This window comes from Pseudophryne corroboree, chromosome 6 (genome assembly GCF_028390025.1).
Source record: "Pseudophryne corroboree isolate aPseCor3 chromosome 6, aPseCor3.hap2, whole genome shotgun sequence".
In the NCBI taxonomy this organism is placed as follows: Eukaryota; Metazoa; Chordata; class Amphibia; order Anura; family Myobatrachidae; genus Pseudophryne; species Pseudophryne corroboree.
The window spans coordinates 140,122,720-140,137,555 of NC_086449.1; positions in this window are offsets into that span (position 1 = coordinate 140,122,720).

Below are 14,836 nucleotides of genomic sequence, written 5' to 3' on the forward strand. Positions count from 1 at the left end.
ATACACCACGAATCCGTTGAATGTGCAAAAACAGAGCTGGATCTTTTTGACGTGCCCCCGACACAAACTAGCATAGAGAAAAGTCTATACGTCGAAGTTCAACCTTTAGCGGCGTTATCCGACACAGCTCCGCTTGAATTTTATATAGCAGCCAGCGGTGAACACTACTACGATCTGAACAATACGCTGTTGTACGTGACATGCAAGATCGTACGAACCGATAACACGCCGATACCGCAAGGTGCGCGGGTCGCGCTTATTAATTACCCAATAGCGACCTTATTCAACCAAGTGGATGTAACTCTGGGCGACAGGCTCATATCACAATCCAACAATCTTTACGCATACCGCGCGTACATTGAGACTATATTAAATTACAGCTCGGACGCATTGTCAACAAAACACACAACAGGACTATTTTACAAAGATGTGGATGGTGAATTTAACAACACGGCGCTGGACGGCCCGAATACGGGATTCAAAAAACGAGCAGGCGCAACAGCGCAGAGTCGCACTGTTGAACTGCTAGGCCCGCTTCACTGCGACCTCTTCCATCAACATAAACTAATTTTAAACGCCGTTGATCTGAAGATTAAACTAACCAGAAACAAAGATGCATTCTGCTTAATGACGTCTGAGGCGGATGCCTTTAAAATACAGATCACAGCTGCATCCCTGTTCGTGAAAAGAGTTCAGGTCTCACCGGCCGTGCGGATTGGGCACGCGCAGGCTCTGTTAAACGGTAACGCGAAATACGCGATTGACCGCGTTGGGATGAAAATCTACAGCGTACCAACAGGCAGTAGAGTATTTAATCTAGAAAATTTATTTTTAGGACAAGTACCGAAAACAGTTATAGCAGGTTTCGTGGATAACGAATCATTTTCAGGAATCCATAACCGGAACCCCCTGTGCTTTGAACATAAAAATGTAAGTTTTGCGTCCCTTTATCTGGATGGAACGCCGCACCCCGCCAAGCCATTTCAACCCGACTTTGAAAGCGGTAATGCTGTAAGAGAGTATATGTCACTCATACAAATCACAAATAAGCAGAAATCTGACAATGGTATACTGATTGACCGCGAAGAGTACCTCAGGGGCTACACGCTATTCGCTTTTGACCTTTCACCAGAACAGGAGTGTGGAGAACACCTTTCCCTGATAAGAACAGGCAATCTACGTGCCGAATTCCGCTTTGCAGAAGCGTTGGACCGGACAGTCAATGTGATAATATACGCACTATTTGATAACATCATCGAGATTAATCAAAGGCGCGATGTGCTGTACGATTATCTATAAATGAAATAAACTAACACTACGCTGCTGAAAAAATGAACACATTACAGATAAACTGTATTCTGTACGCCGTGCAAAGCACAAGGCATGTTTTTAAAGGAACGTATCCGTGCGATATGTTACCGGTCAGTAAACTGTTGCAATATCCCTGCGCGTTTGTAATCAATACGCATAGCAGCGGGCAGCCGGGTGAGCACTGGTTGGCCGCTTATTTTAACGAACAACGTGAATGTTACTTTTTTGATTCTTACGGGTTAGCCCCTGACAGCCCCCTATTCCCAAAGGCAATAATACATTTTTTAAACTTGAATTCAAAAAGTGTTTATCACCAAAATATGCAGTTGCAAAATTTTAACAGTACCGTTTGCGGTCAATATTGCATATACTTTATATTTTACATGTGTAAAAAATACAAATATGTGGATGTACTGGCCCGTTTTAGTGATGACACAAAACGTAATGATTGTTTTGTTTCAAATTTTGTAAGACGACTACCAAGAAGCCATTGTCTGAATCATTATGCATATAGATATATACAGAATTGCGTAACTTGTAACCAGCGTTGTGCGTGAAACACGCTTCACACACAGCGTTGTGCGTGAAACGTTTTATGTACAACGTGTCAATGACACGTTGTACATAAAACGTTTCACGCACAACGCTGTGTGTGAAGCGTGTTACGCACAACGTTGTATTGTTTGTGTAACTTGTAATCAACATTCTGTTTGATACGTTTTATGTACAACGCATCATACCTATGATGTTTTTCTAATAAACAACGTTGTTTATTAAACTTTATATCGTGTGCTTGAAATTTCTTCCGTTTACAGCAATAGAAACAAAGAACAAAACGTTGTTTTATAAAGCATAAGCATATTTTATTGATATATGTATATATATATATATATATAACACGGTAAAGATGAGTTTAAAACATTACATAAAATATTATTGACATAAGTTAAACATTGTGGCGCAAAATACCAACACAAAATACAGTGTATAAAAATAATATAAATTAGTTATATGTTATAGTTTCAGCCACTGTGAATCCTGAAATAGATTTACGGATCTTTTCCTAGGCAGTAAGTAACCATGCGGTGTTGTTAAACCTGGGGGACTTAAAACATTTATTCGCCCTTTGTTAAGGGTTTGTAACGACATGGGCGATGTCACAGCGCCATCAGAGTCATCCTGCATCTCAGCTTTTAATCGTTCTAAACACATTCTATTCCCCGCATTGGCTATGACGGTTGAGGGAATATTCAATTCAGACATAGCCCGCATAAATTCAGGCCAACCATTCGGTATATTACGGATCGACACACCGTTACTTTGCGTGATGCTTCTTATTAAATCTAACATGTTGGAACCAGGCACAGTGACGCCTTTGTACAGAAACTCCCCTTTACTGTTCCAGTCTGTGATGTGTTTAGAGCGTGTCATTTTACTCAATAGTATTTCACAGTTTTTCTTATACCGGTCATTAACACCGCTCAAAAGCTCATGATAAACAGCATCGGGGGCAATAGGCTGTGTCGTATTATTTGATTCATCAACAGATTTTGCAACGGGTGATAAAAGAGCTAAAGTTGACATTTCACTATCAGCCTGCTTACTCAACACCAGGTATCTCTGCAACAACATTGTATATCGCTTTGCTTTTTCATATTCTGATAAATCATTATTCTGTAGTATTTTCACGATCTCTACATCTAGACCGTGCGTTGCTGTTTTACGTATGTCGTCGCTGTTCGTTTTATTATGTAAACGTTCTATCTGATTCTGAGGCACCAGATACATTTTCTCAGCGTACTCCATCAGCGATTAGACAATAGTCCTGTAATTAGCGGTATAGCAAAACCAAGCAGCGAGCCGATAAAACCACCCGACTGTTTAACCAGAATCTTCTTTTTTCCAATGGCACATTTCTTATTACAAAGTGATTTTATAAGCGCACGCTTCTTTTTAAGGTAGTTCAGCTGCCGTTGAGACAGCGGTATTTTGCCTTTAAGCGTGTTGAGCGCTATCTCACAAATGGCCGTGACTAAATCGTTTGAAGCGTTGGATAAAATAGCATTTCTTTGGATTGGTGTGGCTTTAATTAACGTTTTTAAAAGCACCCAATTACGTCTTATCCGCCCCGACATGTTCACCGTTGTTAGAATGGCAACAAATGACTAAAGGTTGTACTGTTATAGCTTTATAGAACCACGCTTCTTAATGACAAAAGCGACAGGCTTGTCTGGTGGGAATAAGCCGCTTCGTAAACGATAATCGTCAAGAGCGTTGTTTCTTAAATCAACCAGCAAATACCCATAAGGGGCAGCCGTCGCGGATTCATAGGATTCGAGAAAAAAACGATGTTTCGATGGGTACATTTGTCTAGCCAGAATGCCCACCTGCATTTTATCCCTGGGGTTTTTGAACAGGACCATATATTTTGTGTTTAAATGTATAGTTCTGCTCTTTTTACCTTGACAAAATATGTTTTGGACAAGGTACAGGATACTGAGATTACGATGATGTACATACTTTGTGAAAGCCTTCTCAACCTCAGAATTATTACTTGCCGCGTCCATCAAATCATCAATCACTGTTAAATTAACCTTATCAGGGGGAAAAAGTTGATCATCGCTAAAAGACTCTGGTAACCCCTCTATAAAGCGCGTACAGGGGTAATCACGCAGAAGTTGGTCGTATATAGGTTGCCAACAGGTGTAAAACCAAACAACATTATCAGGTACATGAGTCATATGTGTTGCAGCGTGTTGCAACAGCGTTTTGACAAAATAACTTTTACCCGAATTGGACGGCCCCGCTAAAATACATGAGAAAGGGTGTTGAAATCTGGTGTCCATCTTAATAGCCGAACGGCAGTGTTGTGAAGTTGTCCGTAAGAGACCGTTTAGTATAAACACACCTTTGCGTCTTCTGCAAAGTACGCGTCTCTATCTGCCAGTACTTTTTCACACGTACTATACCGGGTTGACGGATCACAACCTTTTTCTGGTCATCGCCTTCGGGGTTTAAAGGATAATCTAAGACCAGTTCTTTCAGGCTGTCAAAGTTAACGTGCTGCGCATTATCAACATTGAGCGTTATACCTTTAACTTTTAAACAGGTCTTTCCGTTGTTTAGTCGATAGCCGTATGACTTGGGACCGGCTGAGACAAATTCTGTTATATGGGTGCCTGTGGGCAGTTCGCTGGTCAACTCACCTAAATAATCACCCAATGGCGGGCTCCAGTCACCGGGTCTACTGACAAAAATTACAGAATCGGTGTCGTGATAAAGACATCTATCTTGTAATCTATACAGTAGTTTGTACAGTTCAACACGGGCATAAGCCGTTGTAAAGATGGCTATAGTTACATTTGAAATTGCACCCCTGGTGTAATGGTCTTTGGCATACTTCCAATTTACCATAACTGTATCATCGTCAATAAAATCCAAAGCGGACACGTCATAGTACGGTAAGAACGCGTATTCAAAAAGTTTGTCGGGGTCGGTCACTAGACACGTATTGGGCATGTTGCTACGTTGACCAAATTTACCCCATAAGGAATTTAAAAACAATTTTGAAATTTGTCTTTTAGCGGGGTTGATTTCTATGTGTTCGGGTCGTAAAGACAAGCCTTCATTCTTTTGATAGGCGTCTATATACTCTTGGCGTTTCTCGGCGTCTGTACACCATTCGGGATAACCAGAGGCCTCTTGTTTATCCCTGAGGTGCGTTTTAATGTAGCCTGAAAACAATTTGTCAGATCTCTCATCAAAATGCCACACCTCATAGATTTTACATACCTTGTACCCCATTTCTACAGCCAAGTTTAGTTCCACGGTACACCATGTACCGATGAGCGCACGTTTTTCTGAATCATGAACGCACGGCTCAGTCTGTCCAGACTCAGCGCATGTGCGACATAATGGAAACATTAACTTGCCGCCCATTTTAACTGGCAGAACCGGAAAGAATAGGCCACGAGGTGGATAAACTTTAACCCTGGCAAAACCGAAATACTTTGTGACATCACCAAAGTCCTTATAAATAATGCGTGGGTGCTGTATAGGATACGTTTTGGTTTTATTAACATACGGATAGAGACTGGTGAAATCAAAATAGTGTATTTTTTCATCACAGCCTGTTTTGTGATACAGCTTTATGGCGTTTGTGCGCCCGCCATAAAGAGCATCACGTGGCTCCAAGGGTTCGGGTAAATCTTTACCCTTCAGAAAAGCCTGTAGATCCGCATCAGAATCTAGCATAGACTTCCATTCACAACCCCAGATTTCACGTATCTGAAATCCACAACGTTTAAGGTAGTGCAACTTTACCTGCGTCTTGTGGTGTAATTGACCGTAGGTCGTTTTAGTCAGTTTGTTTTTATCATCGGCGTTGTAACAAGCACCACAGCCGTGGTAAAAACAACCTTGGAATTCAAATGCAGTTGGTGTGCCGTTAATCACGGCATAACCATCCAGGCTGTATTTACCAACTTTCTTCTCACCCCCTTGTAAAGCGTGTCTTATACTCACCCCTTCTTTGTGTTCTATGTACATTAACCACTGTATGGCGGGCGTTGAGTAACGCTTCTGCGTCTTGTGATAGTTATCACCCGGTACAAGCGCCAGTGTCTTTTCCTGTAAAAATTTACACCGGTACATGGCCATGCATACGCTCGCCAACGTGACTAATTGAAAAGCCTCGATGTGACGTTTAACCACAACCTTTTTTTTTTTCTTTGTTATTAGAAACTCCTGTTCTGTCATGGCTATAACAGCAGATCTGAAAGCATCACAAGCTTTTTGTAATATTTTCACATCGTCTTTACAATATCGCACGAGCTCTTTTTGAAAGTTAAACGGTTTGTGTACACACTGTTTATACCAAGCTGTAAACTCAGATAATTCATCAGGCATCATGTATTGTGGACCAAAATACTCTATTGACGGCATAGTTCCTATGTAATTTTGGTTATCAGCTGTGTTAAAAAAATGTGGGAAATAACCTTTGGTACCGTCAAACCCCATCGCCTTTGGTAACTTGCTAAGCCGCATGGGTAAAAAATTTAAAGAGTCGATAAATCTTATCTTCAAATCTTTTACCGTGATGCACATTATGTTGCCGCCTCTAGATAATAATTCAATCTTTAATTTCTCCTTAATCAGCTGGCGCAGCACAAAATATGCATCATAGCGACCTGCATTATGGGCTATGAATGTGTAATGCTCAAATTTTGGTTTCATGAACGTCTTTACAAAGTCTTCGATACACGCAACACCCTTAAACTCCCAGTCTTTCTCACCCGTTAATGTTAAAGCGTAACAGTAGTTTGGTATGTGCACACCCGTCTCCTGCATACACTCAAAATCATAAAAGATGTATTTCTTTGTGGGCTCTTCCGGCTTGATGGTTTGTATATAGCACAAATGGTTCGAAAACCCATCAACGAACACCTTACAAATGGGGCACTTTAGGCCTCTGCAGTTATGATCTGTTCGCCTGTAGAGACAACACTTGTCACAATATACATGTTCAAGACAGGATATTTTGTGATCAAGAGCTAAAGCTTTGTGTAGCTCTAAACACTCGTTTGATCGACAAAATACCCTACACACCGAACACCTTAAAGCCGTCACACCGTCGTCAATACAAGCCGGCCTGTGACAAGCCTTACAAAAGAAAAGACAATCGTGATTATTTCTATGATGGTAAGCGCTATGACAACGGACGCAGTAATATCGGGCACCAAGAAACGCTTTGATATCGAGTATCCCATAAAAGTGACAATCGTGATATAGCACAAAGATCGTGTCTTTGTAACGACTGTCTGCACTGTAGTATTTCCAAGACCCTTGACTGTAATAGAGGAGATTGATGGATACTTTTAAATAATTTTCAAAAATTGCAACATCGCTAAAGCTGACCGCTTTATCAAGCGGCAGATTCAAAGCTTTATGTAGTTGTATCGCTCTCTCCTGTATTACATGATCATTGGCATTGTTACCTTTATCCAGAAGTTTACAGACGCTAGCGGCCAAACACAGGTTATTACCTACGCGTCTGAAGTCATAGAGATATCTCTTTCTTTTATCTATTATTAAACTTTGGGGCAGGCGTTGTAAACTACGCCCAGTCAAACCAGACCCTGATCTGTTCATAAAAATACTGATCACAAATCTTAAGCCTGTGGATAATAAGAATTCAGCGTTACTTTGAAGCGTGTTTGTAATCTGATTCAAAAAACTGGCAGCGTCTAATGTTTCTTGCGGCTTACGATGCGAATAGATGGCATTGTGTAACCCACCCCCCTCCAATCTAAGCTGAACGCGGTCGGCAGGATCCACGCCCGCAAGGACATCATCGAGCATGGCCTGTATAGCCGTATGAATGGCTCGAACTCCCTCTACAAATGATGTAACCCTATCCAAATTAACAAACCGATAGTGATTGTGGTACTCAACGGCTCTGAAATTCGGTCGTTGTCGTTCATAGCGGTTAATTGCTTCTAAGTATACATGTTGCCGACCTTCGTCATTACCGGGTGACTCAACACGGCCTGCATCATCATATATGGGGCTTGCATCGCGCTCAATATTGTCAGCCTGTGATTCGTCATTCGGTAATGCATGGGGTGGAGATTGATCTAAATCTACATGCCTCGCACTGTGCTGACCTCCTACCACATGTACCCTGTGACGCTTGCGTTTTCTCAATTGACCACCTACCGCATGTTCCCTGTGCCGCTTGCGCTTTCTCGATCTGATTAATGTTGTTACAGCCTGTTTCACCTTTGCGCGTCGGAATAACTGTGAGATCTTGTATGTTAAACAAGGTTTAATTCGTGGTTTTTTTTTACAGTCATTTAAATTTAAAACACGTTTCAAACCATTGCCTAGCATGCCTAGTCACGGATCAGTTTCATTTATTTCTGCAAAATGATGTATGTTGGCTTTAATAAATTCAGTTGTCTTAACCGACCGATCTATGTATTTTGACATGACATTCATATACGTCTCAACAACTTCTTTAACAATGTCTTGTTTACATTTACTACCGTGGCACACACCTTTAATGTGTTTTAACAAATATCCGGCTTTTACGCCCATGTTCTCAACATCTTCCCGTATCTTACCCAACAACGCGTAAAATTGTATTTCAGCGTCTTGGCCTAATTGTTCTGAATTTTGACATTCATCAACTATGTCGGGCGCTAGCCCTCGCGCCGGTACACAAGCATCAGCCGATGCGTGTACCAGGGCTGTCGTTGTAAAAATATTGGGCATTGATGTTACACAATCAACCGTTGTAGTATTACCAGGTATTCCTGCAACGGCTGATAATACTTCATCAGAGCTATTCTGCGGATCTTTCCATAAATATACACTGGCTTACTGATTTGTAGCTAAAATTACAAAAAATATTGTCTTTGTACATGAATACAAAATTATTTTATGATTCCATAAATATACACGGGCTTACTGATTTGATTAGGACCCATCACCATGATATCTCATTATGGTATGTAATTAATCCAAAAGATGGAAAAATCCGATTTGAGTCAACACATAAACCTGTAGGTGGTGCTAATGTTCCTCTACAGAGATAACAATCGAAAATGGTTTTGATTAGGAACCATCACCATGATATCTCATTATGGTATGTAATTAATCCAAAAGATGGAAAAATCCGATTTGAGTCAACACATAAACCTGTAGGTGGTGCTAATGTTCCTCTACAGAGATAACAATCGAAAATGGTCATGGTCAAATTATAAGCAATGGTCATGGTCAAATTTGCACATCGTGCTTCTGAGGGGTTTCTGTGACATTTAAAATGACCTTTTAAATTAGTACCATGTGTGATGAACCCTTGCTTCTAAGAATGTTCATGGTTAAATTGTACATCGTGGCTTCTGAGGGTTTCTGAGCATTTAAAATGACCTTTGTGACATTTTAAAATGACCTTTTAAATTAGTGCCATGTGTGATGAACCCTTGCTTCTAAGAATGTTCATGGTTAAATTGTACATCGTGGCTTCTGAGGGGTTTCTGAGCATTTAAAATGACCTTTGTGACACGGTCATTAGTGATTATCCTTTTTAAAACTGTAACATGTGTGACTCATGAAGTTTCAGCTGCTGGAATGTAAGAACATTTTGTGTTACAAAAAAAAAAAAAAAAAAAAGATGTATTTTAAAGTGTGTGTCATATGTGACATTCTGCGACTGGTGCTGCTTGACACTCTGCGACTGGTGTTACGCGACAATTTTTAATACGTTTTAATATCGAACACTATAAATTTATATTAATTTTATATTAAGCGATATAAAACACTATCATTTAATATTAAAAGGGGGCGGGTCCTAGTGCAAGGGGGCGTTAACAACTGTCAAGTTTGACAGAAAGGTTGACTTTATCTACTAATGTGAATAAGGGTCACTACTGTGAAGAGTAATGTATATAAGATAAAGTTGTACTACTTTGTGATGTAACGTGAATAAGGGACACTATCGCATGATAAAATGTGAATAATGTTGCACTACTGTGTGGCATAATTTAAATTGGGGGTACTATTGTGTGACCATGCCCCTTCCCAGCAAGAACATGCCCCTTTTGGGCTGTGCGCCGAATGTGTGCACTTTTCCTATTTAACATATAGAGGGTAGGAGCACCAAAAATGAGGACTGCTATGGGTGAGGGGTGATGGTGCTGGGAAAGTGGTACAGTGTCAGATGCAGAATTAGTGGTGGTGTTAGGAGGCACCAGCCAAAATCTTGCCTAGGGCATCATATTGGTTAGGGCTGGCTCTGGCTGCGGCAGCATCTGGTAATAGGTATTGGCCACAGAGGCTCCTATTAACACTCCAACAGTCTTTTATTTGGGGCTACTGCAGCAACATTCTCAGTACCCTACAGAGGCTATCTTACCAAAAACTTTTGGTCGCCACCGATTAATTTTGGACTGTTGTAAGTTGTAACCCTGTCCTGTGCTGATCTGGCACTTCCATCCATCAGCACGTGGTCCCACCACAGATTGTGCCTGATACGCTTCACTGTTTTCTGTATTTGTTCTTCCATGCTTTTACCGTGTACTGTCGCCCCACTGTATGCTGTGCCTGTTTGCTTTACCTCCACTGCTGTGCATCCTCCGTAGACAGGATGTACTTCACATGGATCTGTTCATACAGGGTGTATCATACTGCCATACACGTGTGAGTTTTCCCATGTATGCCGTGGGTATGGTTAACCTCACACAGTGTAACCTCCGTAATGCCCCCAACATGGCTGACTCATCTGGTGTGCTTGTGGATGGGTTAAAAAATGCATGGACCTAACGGTGGGAGCCCACTCTGAGCATTAGTACGCTGCAACCACCCATTTTTTGTCATCTCTTCTAGTAGTAACCTATTCCAGCCAGGGTAATCCTATGTAGTGTGCCCAAGATGGCTGCCTCATCTGGTACCTTCTGTGTGTGAAATATATAACCTGTATATGTTTTTACTCAAAATGTCTGCACCAAACCTGCAGTATGAGTATTGTGCTCTCTAGGTTTCTGTTGTTTTTAACTACAGTATTTCTGTTTTCTATATTCTATCATACCAATTCCTTGTACTATGTACCAGGTTTCGGATGTCTGTAAAGCGACTTTGAATTCTATGGGAGAAAAGCATTATATAAATAAAATTATTATTATGAATTCATCTCATCAATAGCTATTATTATTATTATTATTATTATTATTATTACCTACGCCTCCTGATGCTTTTACATATTTTAGCACAGCCACCATGTATAATGTGGGTCACTCAGATCTGATCGCTGCTGTACGCTTTCACTAGTGATGAGCGGGTTCGGTTCCTCGGGATCCGAACCCCCCGAACTTCACCCATTTTACACGGTTCCGAGGCAGACTCGAATCTTCCCGCCTTGCTCGGTTAACCCGAGCGCGCCCGAACCTCATCATCCCGCTGTTGGATTCTCGCGAGATTCGTATTCTATATAAGGAGCCGCGCATCGCCGCCATTTTCACTCGTGCTTTGGAGATGATAGCGAGAGGACGTGGCTGCGTTCTCTCAGTTTCTGTGTTCAGTGTGCTGCAAATATCTGCTCAGTGTGCTGCAAATATCTGGCTCAGTGTGCTTGCAAATATCTGTGCTCAGTGTGCTGAAAATATCTACGTTCTCTGCCTGAAAAACGCTCCATATCTGTGCTGCATTGTAGTATATAGTAGGAGGACAGTGCAGAATGTTGCTGTGACCACCAGTATATATATAGCAGTACGGTACAGTAGTCCACTGCTCTACTTCTGTGTTAAGTATACTATGCATCCATACCTGTGCTGCATTTTAGTTGTGCGCAGTATATAGTAGGAGGGGACAGTGCAGAATGTTGCTGTGACCACCAGTATATATATATATATATATATATAGCAGTATGGTACAGTAGTCCACTGCTCTACCTCTGTGTCGTCAAGTATACTATGCATCCATACCTGTGCTGCATTTTAGTTGTGCGCAGTATATAGTAGGAGGGGACAGTGCAGAATGTTGCTGTGACCACCAGTATATATATAGCAGTACGGTACAGTAGTCCACTGCTCTACCTCTGTGTCGTCAAGTATACTATGCATCCATACCTGTGCTGCATTTTAGTTGTGCGCAGTATATAGTAGGAGGGGACAGTGCAGAATGTTGCAGTGACCACCAGTATATATATAGCAGTACGGTACAGTAGTCCACTGCTCTACCTCTGTGTCGTCAAGTATACTACAAAAGTTCAGTAAAATAACCCAAGAATCAAAATTAAAAGCGTCTGATGAGAAGCGTAAACTTGCCAATATGCCATTTACAACACGGACTGGCAAGGAACGGCTGAGACCCTGGCCTATGTTCATGGCTCGTGGTTCAGATTCACATGAGGATGGAAGCACTGTGCCACTCCTAGATGGGCCAGGTGTTTGTGTCGGCCACTTGGGTCGCTTAGCTTAGCCATCCAGCGACCTCGGTGCACCTCTTTTTTCTTTGCATCATGTGCTGTTTGGGGACTATTTTTTAAATCTGCCATCCTGTCTGACACTGCAGTGCCACTCCTAGATGGGCCAAGTGTTTGTGTCGGCCACTTGGGTCGCTTAGCTTAGTCACACAGCTACCTCATTGCACCTCTATTTTTCTTTGCATCATGTGCTGTTTGGAGACTATTTTTTAAATCTGCCATCCTGTCTGACACTGCAGTGCCACTCCTAGATGGGCCAGGTGTTTGTGTCGGCCACTTGGGTCACTTAGTTTAGCCATCCAGCGACCTTGGTGCACCTCTTTTTTTCTTTGCATCATGTGCTGTTTGGGGAGTATTTTTTAAATCTGCCATCCTGTCTGACACTGCAGTGCCACTCCTAGATGGGCCAGGTGTTTGTGTCGGCCACTTGGGTCGCTTAGCTTAGTCACACAGCTACCTCATTGCACCTCTTTTTTTCTTTGCATCATGTGCAGTTTGGGGACTATTTTTTAAATCTGCCATCCTGTCTGACACTGCAGTGCCACTCCTAGATGGGCCAGGTGTTTGTGTCGGCCACTTGGGTCGCTTATCTTAGCCATCCAGCGACCTCGGTGCACCTCTTTTTTCTTTGCATCATGTGCTGTTTGGGGACTATTTTTTAAATCTGCCATCCTGTCTGACACTGCAGTGCCACTCCTAGATGGGCCAAGTGTTTGTGTCGGCCACTTGGGTCGCTTAGCTTAGTCACACAGCTACCTCATTGCACCTCTTTTTTTCTTTGCATCATGTGCTGTTTGGGGACTATTTTTTAAATCTGCCATCCTGTATGACACTGCAGTGCCACTCCTAGATGGGCCAGGTGTTTGTGTCGGCCACTTGGGTCGCTTAGCTTAGCCATCCAGCGACCTCGGTGCAAATTTTAGGACTAAAAATAATATTGTGAGGTGTGAGGTGTTCAGAATAGACTGCAAATGAGTGGAAATTATGGTTATTGAGGTTAATAATACTATGGGATCAAAATGACCCCCAATTCTATGATTTAAGCTGTTTTTGAGGGGTTTTTGTAAAAAAAAACACGAATCCAAAACACACCCGAATCCGACAAAAAAATTTCAGGGAGGTTTTGCCAAAACGCGTCCGAATCCAAAACACGGCCGTGGAACCGAAACCAAAACCAGAACACAAAACCCGAAAAATTTCCGGTGCACATCACTAGTTTTCACGTTGGCCATCAACAACGGGCATAATTGGTCAGCACGGGCGCTCGCAAGGTGATTGACAGGAGGAGGCCATTTGTGGGTGGTAACTGACCATTTATTAGGAGTATCCGGAAAAACACAGGCGTGCCCAAGCGGTCTCAGGGAGGGTGTCTGACGTCAGCTCAGGCCCCGATCAGCCTGATTCTATCACACTGTAGGAGTAAGTCCTGGGCTGCGCAGAGACTGCACACACTAGATTTTAGCAGCTCAGCGTACGCATAGGATTGCACAATTGCACGGCGAATATACTCTCCTCCTGGAGGCGGCGACTATCTGAACGCGGGACAGCAAAATTAGCAGCCCAGCGTTCAGATCTGAATGACCCCCAAAGATGCAGCAGCTGTGCTATACCATCCATTTCTGAATCTGGCCCTGTATAGTATCCCTTTAATCAAACAAACAAAAAAACAGAGCTCTGCGATAAAGTCAATAAAAGCTGGAAAGAATAACCGGTGGCCAATGCAATCACTTCTTTATTAGACCATAAACATGGTGTGATTCTATGTAATGTGCAGCTATTAGAATTTGCAAACACATTAATGAGCATAACAGAAGTCAAGGTCCAACAGACACAAACTTAAGGTCAGATTGACATTAAAAGAAAAATAGCGTGTCTCTTCTTATTGTGGTGAATTACAGGAAGCTGGAGCTATGCAGTCTTGATACAGTCATCCTTACTGCTTAATTATTATATAACCTTTCTAGTGAAAGGTTAGTTTGGGGCTAGAAGTTTCCTTGTGACCATATTAATTAGAACTGAGCGGCCCCTAAAGACAAAGCCATTGGCGTTTTTTTAATGGGTACAATGTGTGCGGGCACATACTGTACCCGTTTTCTTACTTAACTGTCAGGAGTCCCAAGTCGGGAGCTGCACCTGCGGCAAAAATAACAGCCAAATTGACCGTTGCGCATGTGCAGTAGTAAAATTAGTCTTCAGAACATGGCGGGCGCCATGTTTACGGAGACCTGCGCATGCTTACTGCATCGTGGAGAGGAAGGGGCCCATTCTGAGTCTGCACACGGGCCACCTCCTCTGTTAAAATGTCCCTGGCCAGAGCTAATAGACATGGAGCTAGATGCATCATCGCTTGGAAAGTAATAAAATGGAGTGAAAAAGTGCCAGCCAATCAGCTCCCAACTGCCATGTCAGAGGCTGTGTTTGAAAAATGGCAGTTAGGAGCTGATTGGCCGGTACTTTTTTGCTCTCCATTTTATCACTTTCCAAGTGATGATGTATCTAGCCCATGGTGTTATGTGCAATTAATCAGTCAACATGAGCAGATAT